Genomic DNA, 14,669 nt, shown 5'->3' with positions numbered 1-14,669 from the left:
TTTTTACTATATCATACTTAACATTCTATGAATTAGGAAAACATACTACTAAGTTTCTTAGAATAATCTGGAAAGTAATAGATAAGACTATGAACTAAATCCTAATCATAAGGAATTCTCACATCCAAAAAATAAAAAGTATGTTATTATATGGACACATTTATTTCCTAGATGCATTTTGTGCTTTCTTCCTGTCAACAGAAAATGCTGTATGTTTCTGAGTAATAAACTTCTGGGATAATTAAAGTGGTATCTCACTTGCATGCCATCTGTAGAAGGATAATATGGCACAGTGGAAATAGAAAAGACAACAGAGATCTGAGACCAAATTTTGATTCTACTTGCTCATGTGAACTTGAGCAATTTGTTTAGCATTTCTGAGCTTGACTTTCTTCACATTAAGATAAAAACACTTCTGGAATAATAAGACCTATAGGATTAGAAATTGTTGATGTAAATAACCAGTGTGCCAATAAACAATAGGGCTCAAAATATAATAATCATTAAAGTTATCATCTGTTCATCCATAATTGTCTTTAGTGTGCAATCCAAATATTTAAATATTTTAACTTTTCACAGACTTATATTTTACTCTCTGAAATACCTCTGTTTTGGCTTTATAACAAATCTTAATATTTTACTGGATCAATAATGCCTTGATAAAATGAATTATCTCTGTCTGCTTTTCTTTTTTAACTTCCATTTAAAAATAATGTTGAATATTAAAATTTTAATTCAATATGTCTAAATTATTCACAGATAGTTTTGGTAAAAGAAGAATTAAAACTTTTATCCCTTTTGTTCCCTGACTGGATTTGAATAATTTGAATGGTCCTGGCTTGCCGAATAATACTCATCCACTATGTATTCTGCTGATGGTTTTCTTTGAACAGTTCTGTCTCCATCTGTCTCCAAATCTGTCTTGCATTTTTCAAATAAATATTAATAAATTATAGATGTTTTTGTTAAACAGACTGAATCTTAATAATAAAAGGAAACAAGACAGGAGTAAAGGAGAACTTTATAAACTGAACATACCCCAATGCTGGTTAAAATGACATCAGTGGTTTATCTAATTTTTAGGGGACCAGTAAGCACACAGTTTATATAATGTGTTTTGCCTATTGCTTGATCTAGCCATTTTTCAATATTCATGTATAAATGATGATATCTAATGTATATAGCAGGCTGTAAATTCTAATTAGATCACAACTTCCCATTCTTGGAACAATAAACTACAATATTAATCATTTTGTCACATTCAAGACATACTGGACTACCTTATTTGATCCATTTCCAAATCTAGTCTAAACTGAGGTAGAATTGTCTCTCATTCCCCTAAAAGATAGCTGAGAAATAAGAGGTCGGTAAAGGAGGAACTGATTTATTATGACTGGATGGCTATCTCTGTCTGATTAATTACTCTTTACTTTAAGATGCCTACATTTTAAACTTCTCATTATTTGTCCTCTCAAATAAAATATATCTTTCAGATCTCTGGAACATGTTTAAAATTAAATTTTAGTCCTTTAACATTTGAAAGCAGAGTTTCTACTAGCTCAGATTCATTACTGATTTTGCTGTGTCGCCTAAAATTTAATTATAAAGATGACACTTTAATCCCAGTGAAACTGGTTGGTTTATTATAAGTGAGGAACAAAAATGCCAACAGACAGATCAGAGCTCCAGAAATATTTTTTAAAATTTTTTTCCAACAGAATGAGTTATATTAACATGGAAATGTATGCGCAAGTAAACTTCAAATGTTATTCTTGTACCAGTGTACATTCAAAAGGGCAATGATACCTGACATTGTGGTTCCTTTTTAGGCACTTAATAACTTGTTGGATCATTAAACATCATTCGCTCCCTGCTTTTCATGGACCCTCGAGATAGTCATTAACTCCATAGTAAGGAATGGGAGCAATGGAGTTACTGTCTAATTGTAGTTACAATCTTCTCTCCCCTGTTATCATGTATCTATATAACTAATATCAGAAGCTTTATTATTTCTACCACCTCGATAGTGACTGATGCCTTCACTGAATAATTTTTAAATCTGTAAGAGAAAACTGTTATATGCATTTGGTACACAGAATGGCATTTTTCAATTTGGGGGAAAATAAAAGTTAACAATAAAATAATCCATATAAAATGATAATTCAAAACAAACTTGGACAGTACTAAAAAAACAGTACTGAAAAATAACTCAGGTACAAAACTATATTTTTAAAAATATAAGCCATGTTTATAAAATAAACCTTTCTTTCTGATCATTAGTTAGCTTAATTTATATTTACTGATTTTGAATGCTTTTCTCCCAATGTACAAAAGTGCACATTCTATGATTTTAGTTGTTAAATATTTTAAGGTATATTTTAAAAGTAAAAATATGTACTGTTTTAAAAGTACTTGCTTTTAAGGTCATTATTTGATTGCCCTAGGAAAGAGAGTTGTTGGATTCTTTTCCCTATTGATGGCTTCCAGATTAAACCATAGACTAAAGGTGACAAAATACAGCCCACAAGCCACATTCAGCTCAAAGATATAGATGTTTTTATAAAAATTCAATTAAACCAAAACACTTAAAATTGACTTCTAAGAGAAAGCTTAGAGAAAATTTTTGACTTTGACTTAGGCAAATATTTCTCAGATATAACACCAAAGTTCAATCTTTAAAAAGAAAAAGAATGATAAACTGGACTTTACCAAAATTAGAAATATATGCTCTTTGAAAGTCATGTTAGGAGAATGAAGACAGGCAACAGACTAAGAGAAAATATTTTCCAAATCATAAATCTGATAAAGGACTTGTATCCAGAATTTATAAAGGTCACTCAAAATTCAGTAAAAGAAAAATCAACAACACAATTTAAAAAGAGAAGGGATGTGAAAAATCACTTCACCAAAGAAGGTATATGGATGGGAAATAAGCACATGTAATCATGCTCAACATCATTAATGATTAAGGAAATTGCCAGGTAGTGCTAGTGATAAAGTACCTACTTGCCAATGCAGGAAACTACTTAAGAGACACAGGTTCCATCTCTGGGTCAGGAAGATCCCCTGGAGGAGGGCACAGCAACCCACTCGGGTATTCTTACCTGGAGAATCCCATGGAGAGCAGAGCCTGGCAGTCCATAGGGTCGCAGCTTTAAAAAAAACTTAACGATACCAAATGAAAGGATATGAAGTAACTATAACTCCTATTCATTGGATGGACTGAAAATATTTTTCCAAGTGGAAACTTCATATACACTTAAACATAAACTTACCACATAACCCATAAACCCCACTCTTAAGTATTCACACAAATGAAATTAAAACTTAAATTTGCACAAAAATCCACACATGAATGTTTATTAGTAATCAACAAAATATGAAAACAGCACAAATAGTTTTCATCTGGGAAATGGATAAACAAATCGTGGCTTATCTGTCCAATGGGATGGAATACTACTCAGCAATGAAAAGAACAAATTACTAATAAACGAATTAACTGAGATGTATCTCTAATTAAATTAAATGAAAGGAACTGGAGTCTAAAAGCTACATACATCATGATTCTATTTATGAGATTGTTGGAAAGACAAAACTATAGATATAAAATAGAAACAAAAACACTAGTCACCAGGTGTTGGGGATATGGAGGAAGAATATAGTGCAAAAGGATACAAGGAAAATTTGGAGATGATGCAATTGTTTATCTTGATTGTGGTGGTGGTTACACAACTTACATGTCTGTGAATTCTCAGAACTTCACAATTAACAGGGAAATTTTTACTATATGTAAATTGAACTATTTTAAGAAGATATAGGTGAAAATGGCACAATAATTCAGAAATTTTACATGTTACTACTGATTATTTTCCCTGGAGTAGGAAATGGCAACCCACTCCAGTATTCTTGCCTGGAGAATCCCATGGACAGAGGATCCTGGTCAAACACAACTGAGCAACTAACACACTGATTACTTTATTTGGGGGAAAAAAGAGGAAAACCAGGTAACACTAGGACAATATTTTGTTATTCAACAAGTATTTATGAAGCATCAATTGTCTTTTCCAATGAGTCAGCTCTCTGAGAAAGATGGAAGGCAGGAGGAGAAGGGGGTGACAGAGGATGAGATGGTTGGATGGCTTCACCAACTCAATGAACATGAATTTGAGCAAACTCTAGAAGACAATGAAGGACAGGGAAACATGGCATGCTTCTGTGGGGTCACAAAGAGTCTGACAGGACTTTGCAACTGAACAACAACAACTGTAAGTTAAGTATTATTCTAAACAATGAAAATGTTGTTAGGAATAAAGCAAACAAGAATCTTCAAGCTTCTGGACTTATATTCCAGAAAAAGGAGACACAATTACCACATACACATGTAAACTAGACAGTTAGTCAGATGCTGATGAGTGCTGGAGAGAATAATAAAGCAAAGAGTTGACAGAGTCAAAAGTTGAAGATTGAAATGTAAAATAACATAGATAAGGAAAGCTTCACTGAGAAGGTGCATTTGAACAAACAGCTGAAGGAGATGAGAGCACTAGATATGCATTTTTCTGTATTCAGGAAGAGGGAAACACAAGGGCAAAGGCCTTGTGACAAGAGTGTACCAGGTATGCTTAAGGAGACATACATTAGCCCATGTGCCTGAATTAGAATGAGGGGAGAAGAAGAATAACAGGAGATGTCAGAAAATTAAAAGGAGCCAGGTTGAGCATGGCTTTGTTTTCATTGTTATGAAAAGCTATTAAATGTGTTCAGAATAGAAATGGCATTATTTGACTACCGTTATAACACTAGATTATGGTGGAAAAGGTAGAAGTAGCAAGGTTAAGATGCTATTACAGAAATCAAGATGAGAAATAATGATGACTTGGATAAGAGTGTGCACAGTAGAGATAGTGAAATGTTCAATTATATTATCTTTGAAAGGCAAAACCAACAGGATATGCAAATATTTGTAAGATATGGGCTGAAAAAGAAAGTGAGAAATCAAAGATGACTATAAAGTTTTTTACTATAAAAGAAAGTGAAAGTGAAGTCGCTCAGTGATGTCCGACTCTTTCCAACCCCATGGACTGTAGCCTACCATGTTCCTCCATCCATGGGATTTTCCAGACAAGAATACTGAAGTCGGTTTCCATTGCCTTCTCCAGAGGATCTTCTAGACCCAGGGATCGAACCAGAGTCTCCTGCATTGTAGGCAGACGCTTTACCGTCTGAGTCACCAGGGAAGTCTTATAGAACTGAAGATATCATTTACTGAGAAGAAGTAGATTTGGGGATAGAGAAAATCAATTGTGTCAAATACTGTGGTTATGTCAAGACAGATAAGGATTAAGAATCAAGCAATGAATTTAACAAAATGGAGATAATAAGTGACCTTGATAAGAGAAATAACAGTGGTGTTGTAAAGGCAAATGCCTCATTGGATTAGGATCCAGAATCAAATGAGAGAAACTTAAAATAGTAAATAAATGCCATTCTTTTAAAAAGAGTTTTGTTGTCAAGAAAAGTAACAAAATATGATGGCAGCTGGAGGAGTATCAAAGAATGTGGTGTCAAAGAGGTTTTTAATTTTTGTTCTTTTGCAAGAGGAAAGGATATCTAGTTTCAAGCAGGTGATATTGTTCAAAGGGGAAATTAATAATACGGGACAACTAGGAAAAACTGCTGAAAACCTGTTGTTGAACAAGATAGAGGGAACAGGGTCTAACGGACAAATTGAGAATTTATTCCTTTCTAGAAACCCAGTTCATCTACAGAAGTGAAGGCATCTGGGTAGAGATGCTTGTATAGGTCCACAGATAGATGTAGTAATTGAAGCTTGTGAAAATTAATTTCTGATTGATTCTGTTTTCTCAGTGAGATAGTAAGGATGAGAGTGAGACCAGGAGAGAAGGTGACTGAAGTTTGTAAAGGATAGAGGAGTTGCAAAATAGTCATTTTGATGAGTGAGAAGGTGGATGAATCCAGCCATCTGGTCAAATAAAAAGGAAAAATTGGAGAAATTTGTCCTTCATTGCCACATAGCAATCTTATTTTTCACTGTACCCTTTCATGTCTGGGAAACAAACAGACATGAACAAACTGAACAAACAGCAGAACAGCAGCTGAACAAACATTTATATGAGGGAACTAAGAGTCAATCAGTTCAGTTCAGTTCCATCATTCAGTCCTCTCCAACTGTTTGTGACGCCACAGACTGCAGCATGCCAGGCCTCCCTGTCCATGACAAACTACTGGAGTTTACCAAAACTCATGTCCATTGAATTGGTGATGCCATCAAATCATCTCATCCTCTATCGTCCCCTTCTCCTCTCACCTTCAATTATTCCCAGCATCAGGGTCTTTTCAAATGAGTCAGCTCTTCGCATCAGGTGGCCAAAGTATTAGAGTTTCAGCTTCAACATCAGTCCTTCCAATGAATATTCAGGACTGATTTCCTTTAGGAATGACTGGTTGGATCTCCTTGCAGTCCAAGGGACTCTCAAGAGTCTTATCCAACATCATAGTTCAAAAGCTTCAATTCTTTGGTGCTCAGTTTTCTTTATAGTCCAACTCTCACATCCATACATGACTACTGGAAAAACCACAGCTTTGACTAGATGGACCTTCGTTGACAAAGTAATGTCTCTGCTTTTTAATGTCTCTGTCTAAGTTGGTCAACACTTTTCTCCCAAGGAGTAAGCATCTTTTAATTTCATGACTGCAGTCACTGTCTGCAGTGATTTTGGAGGCCAAAAAAATAAAGTCTGACACTGTTTCCACTGTTTCTCCATGTATTTGCCATGAAGTGATGGGACCAGATGCCATGATCTTTGTTTTCTGAATGTTGAGCTTTAAGTCAACATTTTCACTCTACTCTTTCACTTTCATCAAGAGGTTCTTTAGTTCTTCTCACTTTCTGCCATAAGGGTGGTGCCATCTGCATATCTGAGGTTATTGATATTTCTCCCAGCAATCTTGATTCCAGTTTGTGCTTCCTCCAGCCCAGCATTTCCCATGATGTACTCTGCATATAAGTTAAATAAACAGGGTGACAATATACAGCCTTGATGTACTCCTTTTCCTATTTGGAACCAGTCTTTTGTTCCATGTTCAGTTCTAGCTGTTGCTTATTGACCTGCATTCAGATTTCTCAAGAGGCAGATCAGGTGGTCTGGTATTGCCATCTCTTTCAGAATTTTCCATAGTTTATTATGACCCACACTGTCAAAGGTTTGGCATGGTCAATAAAGCAGAAATAGATGTTTTTCAGGAACTCTTTTGCTTTTGTGATGATCCAGCAGATGTTGGCAATTTGATATCTGGTTCCTCTGCCTTTTCTAAAACCAACTTGAACATCTGGAAGTTCACAGTTCATGTATTGTTGAAGCCTGGCTTAGAGAATTTTGAGCATGACTTTACTAGCGTGTGAGGTGAGTGCAATTGTGTGGTAGTTTGAGCATTCTTTGGCATTGCCTTTCTTTGGGATTGGAATGAAAACTGACCTTTTCCAGTTCTGTGGCCACTGCTGAGTTTTCCAAATTTGCTGGCATATAGAGTGCAGCACTTTCACAGCATCATCTTTCAGGATTTGAAATAGCTCAGCTGGAATGCCATCACCTCTACTAGCTTTGTTCGTAGTGATGCTTCCTACGGCCCACTTGACTTCACATTCCAGGATGTCTGACTCTAGGTGAGTGATCATACCATTGTGATTATCTGTATCATGAGGATCATTTTTGTACAGTTCTTCTGTGTATTCTTGCCAACTCTTCCTAATATCTTCTGCTTCTTTTAGGTCCCTACGATTTAGTCATTTATTGAGCCCATCTTTGCATGAAATGTTCCCTTGGTATCTCTAATTTTCTTGAAGAGATCTCTAGTCTTTCTCATTCTATTATTTTCCTCTATTTCTTTGCATTGATTGCTGAGGAAGGCTTTCTTATCTCTCCTTGCTATTCTTTGGAACTCTGCATTCAATTGGGTATATCTTTCCTTTTCTGCTTTGCTTTTCTCTTCTCTTCTTTTCACAGCTATTTGTAATGCCTCCTCAGACAGCCATTTTGCTTTTTTGCGTTTCTTTTTCCTGGGGATGGTCTTGATCCCTGTCTCCTGTAAAATGTCATGAATCTCCATCCATACTTCATCAAGCACTTTATCAGATCTAGTCCCTTGAATGCATTTCTCACTTCCATTGTGTAATCGTTAGGGGTTTGATTCATACCTGAATGGTCTAGTGGTTTTCCCCCACTTTCTTCAATTTAAGTCTGAATTTGGCAATTAGGAGTTCATGATCTGAGCTATAGTCAGCTCCCAGCCTTGTTTTTGCTGACTGTATAGAGCTTCTCCATCTTTGGCTGCAAAGAATATAATCAATCTGATTTCGATGTTGGCCATCTGGTGATGTCCATGCGTAGAGTCTTCTCTTGTGTTGTTGGAAGAGGGTGTTTGCTATGACCAGTGCGTTTCCTGGCAAAACTCTATTAGCCTTTGCCCTGCTTCATTCTATACTCCAAGGACAAGTTTGCCTGTCCAGTGTTTCTTGACTTCCTACTTTTGTATTCTAGTCCCCTATAATGAAAAGGACAACTTTTTTGGGTGTTAGTTCTAGAAGGTTTTGTAGATCTCCATAGAACTGTTCAACTTCAGCTTCTTAAGCATTACTGGTTGGGGCATAGACTTGGATTACTGTGATGTTGAATGATTTTCCTTGGAAACAAACAGAGATCATTCTCTCATTTTAGAGATTGCATCCAAGTACTGTATTTTGGACTCTTTTGTTGACTATGATATCTACTCCATTTCTTCTAAGAGTCAATAGATGTTGATAATATTGATAGGAGCTATTATTATTGAACATCTAGTATATGCAAAACATTCTATATAAATAACCTTTAATTCTCACAATATCCTTGCAAAGTAAGTAAGTATTGTTACCCTGCATACACGGAAAAGAAAACCAAACTGTGGAGAAGGTACTGTAGTTGAAATTTCACAACTAGAAGTGTCACAATTATCACTTAAACCCAGGTCTTTTCCTTTCAACAGGGAGTTTGGAAGTGATCATCCTTGTTCAGTGGCAAAGAAAGATCCTTGTTAAGTCTTTCTTTCTGTTCTGACATACCTGAGAGATAGATAAATTCCCATAATTAACAGTATGACTGTGTTCCCATCTGTAACAAGGAGAGAATTATATGTCTAACTTTCCAAAGGAAGCATAGTTTGAAAAAAAAGATAATTTGGAGATGATTGGGAACCTCTCAGAACCAGAAAAAAACACTGCCCGCCTTTGCATTCAGCCTCCTTTGTTGAGGGTGGCTCTCCTTAATGGTCAAAATGGATATAAATCTACCTGGTATTTTTTAAATATTTGCATAAATTAGAGAAGCTGAATAGACCTCCATCAGTGACTGCTGAGGACTAGAGGAAAAATGGGAATGATGCTTCCAGACTCAGAATGTCACTTTATCAAAAATTTAAGAATGTCTGGAGAGACTGACCTCAATCTTCAGTACTATTCTATATTATTAATATGAGGATTCAAGATCACTTAGAAAAATAAATGGAGGCCCCTAGAAGCCAACACTGGTACACTAAAAATCTGTCAGATTATTTTTCTGATTGGTTGCTCAAAGTAAATCTCTTCAAAAGGAATTTGATGAGACTTTTCAGGTCATCTTTGTGAAAAAGATCATTAAGTATACACTTCATGGTAGTGCAAATAGTTTAAAAAAATGACCATGATTATTAGGTATAAAATAAGCTATAAAGATATATTGTACAATGTGGGGAATATAGCAAATATTTCATAATAACTATAAATGAAGCATAAATATTAAAAACTGTAAACTACTTTACTATACACCTGTAACATTATATATATATATATATATCAACTGAACTTCAATAAAAAATTTTTAAAACATACCATATGCTAAACCAACAAATCTCAATAAATCTGAATTCATATTATATAGTATATGTTTGCTGAAAACAGAAATATTAAATTACAAATTAATTACTAAAAAGATATCTGAAAATATTTGAAATGCTAGTAAACTAAAAAACATACTTTGAAATAAATTATAGGCCAAAGAAAAATTTACAAGTGAAATTAGAAAAAGCTTTGAGTTGAATGAAAATGAAATCACAATATATCAGAATGTGTAGAATGCAGATAGCACAATACCTAGCAAGAAATTTATAGCATTAAATGCTTTTTTTCAAAAGTCTAAAATCAGCTGTCTAAATTGCCATCTCATGAAGCTAAAAATAAAGAAATAAAACAGCAAGTTAAACCAGAGCAAAAAGAAGAAGGGAAATAAATTTCAGAATTGCAATCAGTGAATTAGAAAACAGAAAAACAATAGAGAAATTTAATGAAAAAAATGCAGGCTTTTTGAAAATATGAATAAACTGATAAACCTCTAGTTAATGGAAAGAAAACATCTAGTCAATGAAAGAAAACAAATTAGAAATATGAGAGATAAAAGAAAGAGTACCATTATCAATCATATGGAATTTAAAATAATGATGAGACTATTAAAAAATTTTAACAATAAATTTGACAACTTAGATGAAATAAACACACTTCTGGAAATCACTTAAATCACTAAATCTGACATAAAAATTAGAAAATTTGGATAGTCATATTTATCAATGAAACTGAATTCATAATTTATAACATTCTTACAAACAAAACTCCATAACCAAGTTGCTTCACAGGTAAATTATTTAAAATACTTAAGGAAGAAATGAAAACTAGAAAAGGTCAGTTTTCATTTCATTCCCAAAGAAAAGCAATGCGAATGAATGTTCAAACTACTGCACAATCGCAGTCATCTCACATGCTACCAAAGCAATGCTCAAAATTCTCCAAGCCAGGCTTCAACAATACGTGAACCGTGAACTTCCAGATGTCCAAACTAGATTGAGAAAAGGCAGAGGAACCAGAGATCAAATTGCCAAAATCCGCTGGATCATCAAAAAGGCAAGAATTCCAGAAAACATCTACTTCTGCTTTATTGACTATGCCAAGGCCTTTGATTGTGTGGATCACAACAAACTGTGAAAAATTTTTAAAGAGATGGGAATACCAGACCACCTGCCCTGCCTCCTGAGAAGTCTGTGTGCAGGTCAAGAAGCAACAGTCAGAACTGGACATGGAACAACAGACTGGTTCCATATCAGGAAAGGAGTACATCAAGGCTGCATATTGTCACCTTGATTATTTAACTTATATGTAGAGTACATTATTACAAAATGCTGGGCTGGATGAAACAAAAGCTGGAATCAAGACTGCCAAAAGAAATATCAATAACCTCAGATATGCAAATGACACCACCTTTATGGCAGAAAGCAAAAAAGAACTAAAGAGCCTCTTGATGAAAGTGAAAGAGCAGAGTGAAAAAGTTAGCTTAAAACTCAACATTCAGAAAACTAAGATCATGGCATCTGGTCTTATCACACAGCAAATAGATGGGGAAACAACAGAAACAGTGAAAGACTTTATTTTGGGGGCTCCAAAATCATTGCAGATGGTGACTGCAGCCATGAAATTAAAAGGGGCTTGCTCCTTGGAAGAAAAGCTATGATCAACCTAGACAGCATATTACAAAGCAGAGACATTACTTTATCAACAAAGGTCCATCTAGTCAAAGCTGTGGTTTTTCCAGTAGTCATGTATGGATATAAGAGTTGGACTATAAAGAAAGCTGAGTGCCAAAGAATTGATGCTTTTGAACTATGGTGTTGGAGAATACTCTTGAAAGTCCCTTGGACTGTAAGGAGATCCAACCAGTCCAACCTAAAGGAAATCAGTCCTGGATATTCATTGGAAGGACTGATCCTGAAGCTGAAAGTCCAATACTTTGGCTAGTTAATGGGAAGAATTGACTCACTTGAAAAGACCCTGATGCTGGGAAAGATTGAAGGCAGGAGGAGAAAGGGATTAGAGAGGATGAGATGGTTAGATGGCATCACTGACTCAATGGACATGAGTTTGAGTAAACTCCAGGAGTTGGTGATGGACAGGGAAGCCTGGTGTGCTATAGTCCATAGGGTCCCAAAGAGTCAGACACAACTGAACAACTGAACTGAACTGAAGGAAGAAATAATGCCAAGCCTATCATTTTTTCACAGAAAATAAGGGATGTGAATTATAGTTTTCAACTCATTCTAGGAGCTCAATATTACCTTTATACCAAAGCCAGACAACAACATCAAAAGAAAAGAAAACTACAGGGACTTCCCTGGTGGTCCAATGTTTAGGACTCAGCACTTTCACTGCTGTGGCCCCAGGTTCAGTCCCTGGTCAGGGATCTAAGACACCATGAGCTGCATGGCACAGCTGAAAAAGGGGAAAAAAAAGAAAACTATAGACCAATATTCTTCTTGAGCACAGACTTAAAATCATTAATAAAATATTAGCAAATCAAATACAGAAAATAATATTAAATAGACAATATATCCTCAACTGGATTTATCCTAGAGATGAAGTTTTCATTCATATTTGAATATTGAATGATATAGTTTTCCATATTAATAAATAATAATGAAAACCCAGAAGGTTGTTTCAATTTAACAAAAGATGTGCAGATTCAAGATCATTGGTACACTGAAAACTAAGATATTGCTAGGATAATGAGAGAAAACCTATACAAATATAGAGATATACCATGCTCATGGATTGGAAACTCAAAGTTATAATATCAGTTCTCCCTAAATTCATATGCAGATTCAGTGCAATTCTAATCAATATTCCAGCAGTCTTCTTCATAGAGATTGACAAGTTGATTCTAAATTTATATGGAAATGCAAATTATTCTGAAAACAAAGGGAAAAGATGGAAGAATTATGCTACCTGGAATTTTTGTAGGAAAATAATATGAAGCAGGTAGCATAATTCTTCCATCTTTTCCCTTTGTTTTCAGAATAATTTGCATTTCCATATAAATTTAGAATCAACTTGTCAATCTCTATGAAGAAGACTGCTGGAATATTGATTAGAATTGCACTGAATCTGCATATGAATTTAGGGAGAACTGATATTGTAACTTTGAGTTTCCAATCCATGAGCATGGTATATCTCTATATTTGTATAGGTTTTCTCTCATTATCCTAGCAATATCTTAGTTTTCAGTGTACCAATGATCTTGAATCTGCACATCTTTTGTTAAATTGAAACAACCTTCTGGGTTTTCATTATTATTTATTAATATGGAAAACTATATCATTCAATATTCAAATATGAATGAAAACTTCATCTCTAGGATAAATCCAGTTGAGGATATATTGTCTATTTAATATTATTTTCTGTATTTGATTTGCTAATATTTTATTAATGATTTTAAGTCTGTGCTCAAGAAGAATATTGGTCTATAGTTTTCTTTTTTTTCCCCTTTTTCAGCTGTGCCATGCAGCTCATGGTGTCTTAGATCCCTGACCAGGGACTGAACCTGGGGCCACAGCAGTGAAAGTGCTGAGTCCTAAACATTGGACCACCAGGGAAGTCCCTGTAGTTTTCTTTTCTTTTGATGTTGTTGTCTGGCTTTGGTATAAAGGTAATATTGAGCTCCAATGATAAACTTAGGTGTAAAACTATATTTATAAAACAGAATAAACAAGAATGTTTTTGTGAGCCTAAGTGAGGCAGAGTTTTACTAAACAGGGCACAAATGTCACAAACTATGAAAAGAAAATAGAAAATTGAATTTGAATAGAATTCAAAATGTCTGATTTTAGAAAGACACAATCTGGAAAAAGAAACAAGTCAAAACTAAGGAAAATACTCAAAATATGTATATCAGATAAAGGATTTGTATCAGGAGTATAAAAATAATGTTTACAATATAATAATAAATAGACAGAAGAAAATTCTCATTAAAAATGAGCAAATGATTAGAGCAGATGCTGCACAAAAAAGATAAACATCCCACAGACATGAAAATTTTTAAATGTTCAGTATCAGTCATCAGAGCAATGAAAATTAAATTGCAATACATTATCATTATATGCAAACTAAAATTTATAAAATTAAAAGACTGCAAAATCAAGTATTCATGACTATGTGGAAAACTTTCTGTTCTCATACTCCTGATGGGAGTGTAAAATGATACTCCCATTTTGGCAAATTTTTGTGCATACCTTCCACTTTCTATACTACCCATCAATTCTGTTATTAGTTATTAGCCCCAAGGAAATAAAATCAAAGTCAAGACTTGCACATTAATGTTGATAGCAGCTTTAAATATAATAACCCCAAATCTGGAAATAACCCAAATATTCATCAACAGGCAAATGGATACAACCAATTTTGGTATTTCCATAAATGGAATATTACTCATAACCAATAAAGGAATGTACTACTGAAATGCTCAAACTACCACACAATTGCACTCATCTCACATGCTAGTAAAGTAATGCTCAAAATTCTCCAAGCCAGACTTCAGCAATACGTGAACCGTGAACTTCCTGATGTTCAAGCTGGTTTTAGAAGAGGCAGAGGAACCAGAGATCAAATTACCAACATCCGCTGGATCATGGAAAAAGCAAGAGAGTGCCAGAAAAACACCTATTTCTGCTTTATTGACTATGCCAAAGCCTTTGACTGTGTGGATCACAATCAACTATGGAAAGTTCTGAGAGAGATGGGAATACCAGACCACCTGACCTGCCCC

At 34.7% G+C, this 14,669-nt stretch overlaps 2 non-coding genes across 2 annotated transcripts; one reads left to right on the top strand and one right to left on the bottom strand.

Annotated features, from left to right (window-relative positions):
• Positions 1–12,239: 12,239 nt before the first annotated feature.
• TRNAE-UUC lies at positions 12,240–12,312 on the top strand. Its single transcript has one exon. It is a non-coding gene; the product is annotated as a tRNA-Glu (tRNA).
• A 1,115-nt stretch (positions 12,313–13,427) lies between these two features.
• Positions 13,428–13,500, bottom strand: TRNAE-UUC. Its single transcript has one exon. It is a non-coding gene; the product is annotated as a tRNA-Glu (tRNA).
• Positions 13,501–14,669: the final 1,169 nt, after the last annotated feature.

The sequence above is a fragment of the Capra hircus genome, assembly GCF_001704415.2.
Source record: "Capra hircus breed San Clemente chromosome X unlocalized genomic scaffold, ASM170441v1, whole genome shotgun sequence".
NCBI lineage: Eukaryota > Metazoa > Chordata > Mammalia > Artiodactyla > Bovidae > Capra > Capra hircus.
Note: the sequence above shows the minus strand (reverse complement) of the source record. Positions and strands in the feature narration are given on the sequence as shown.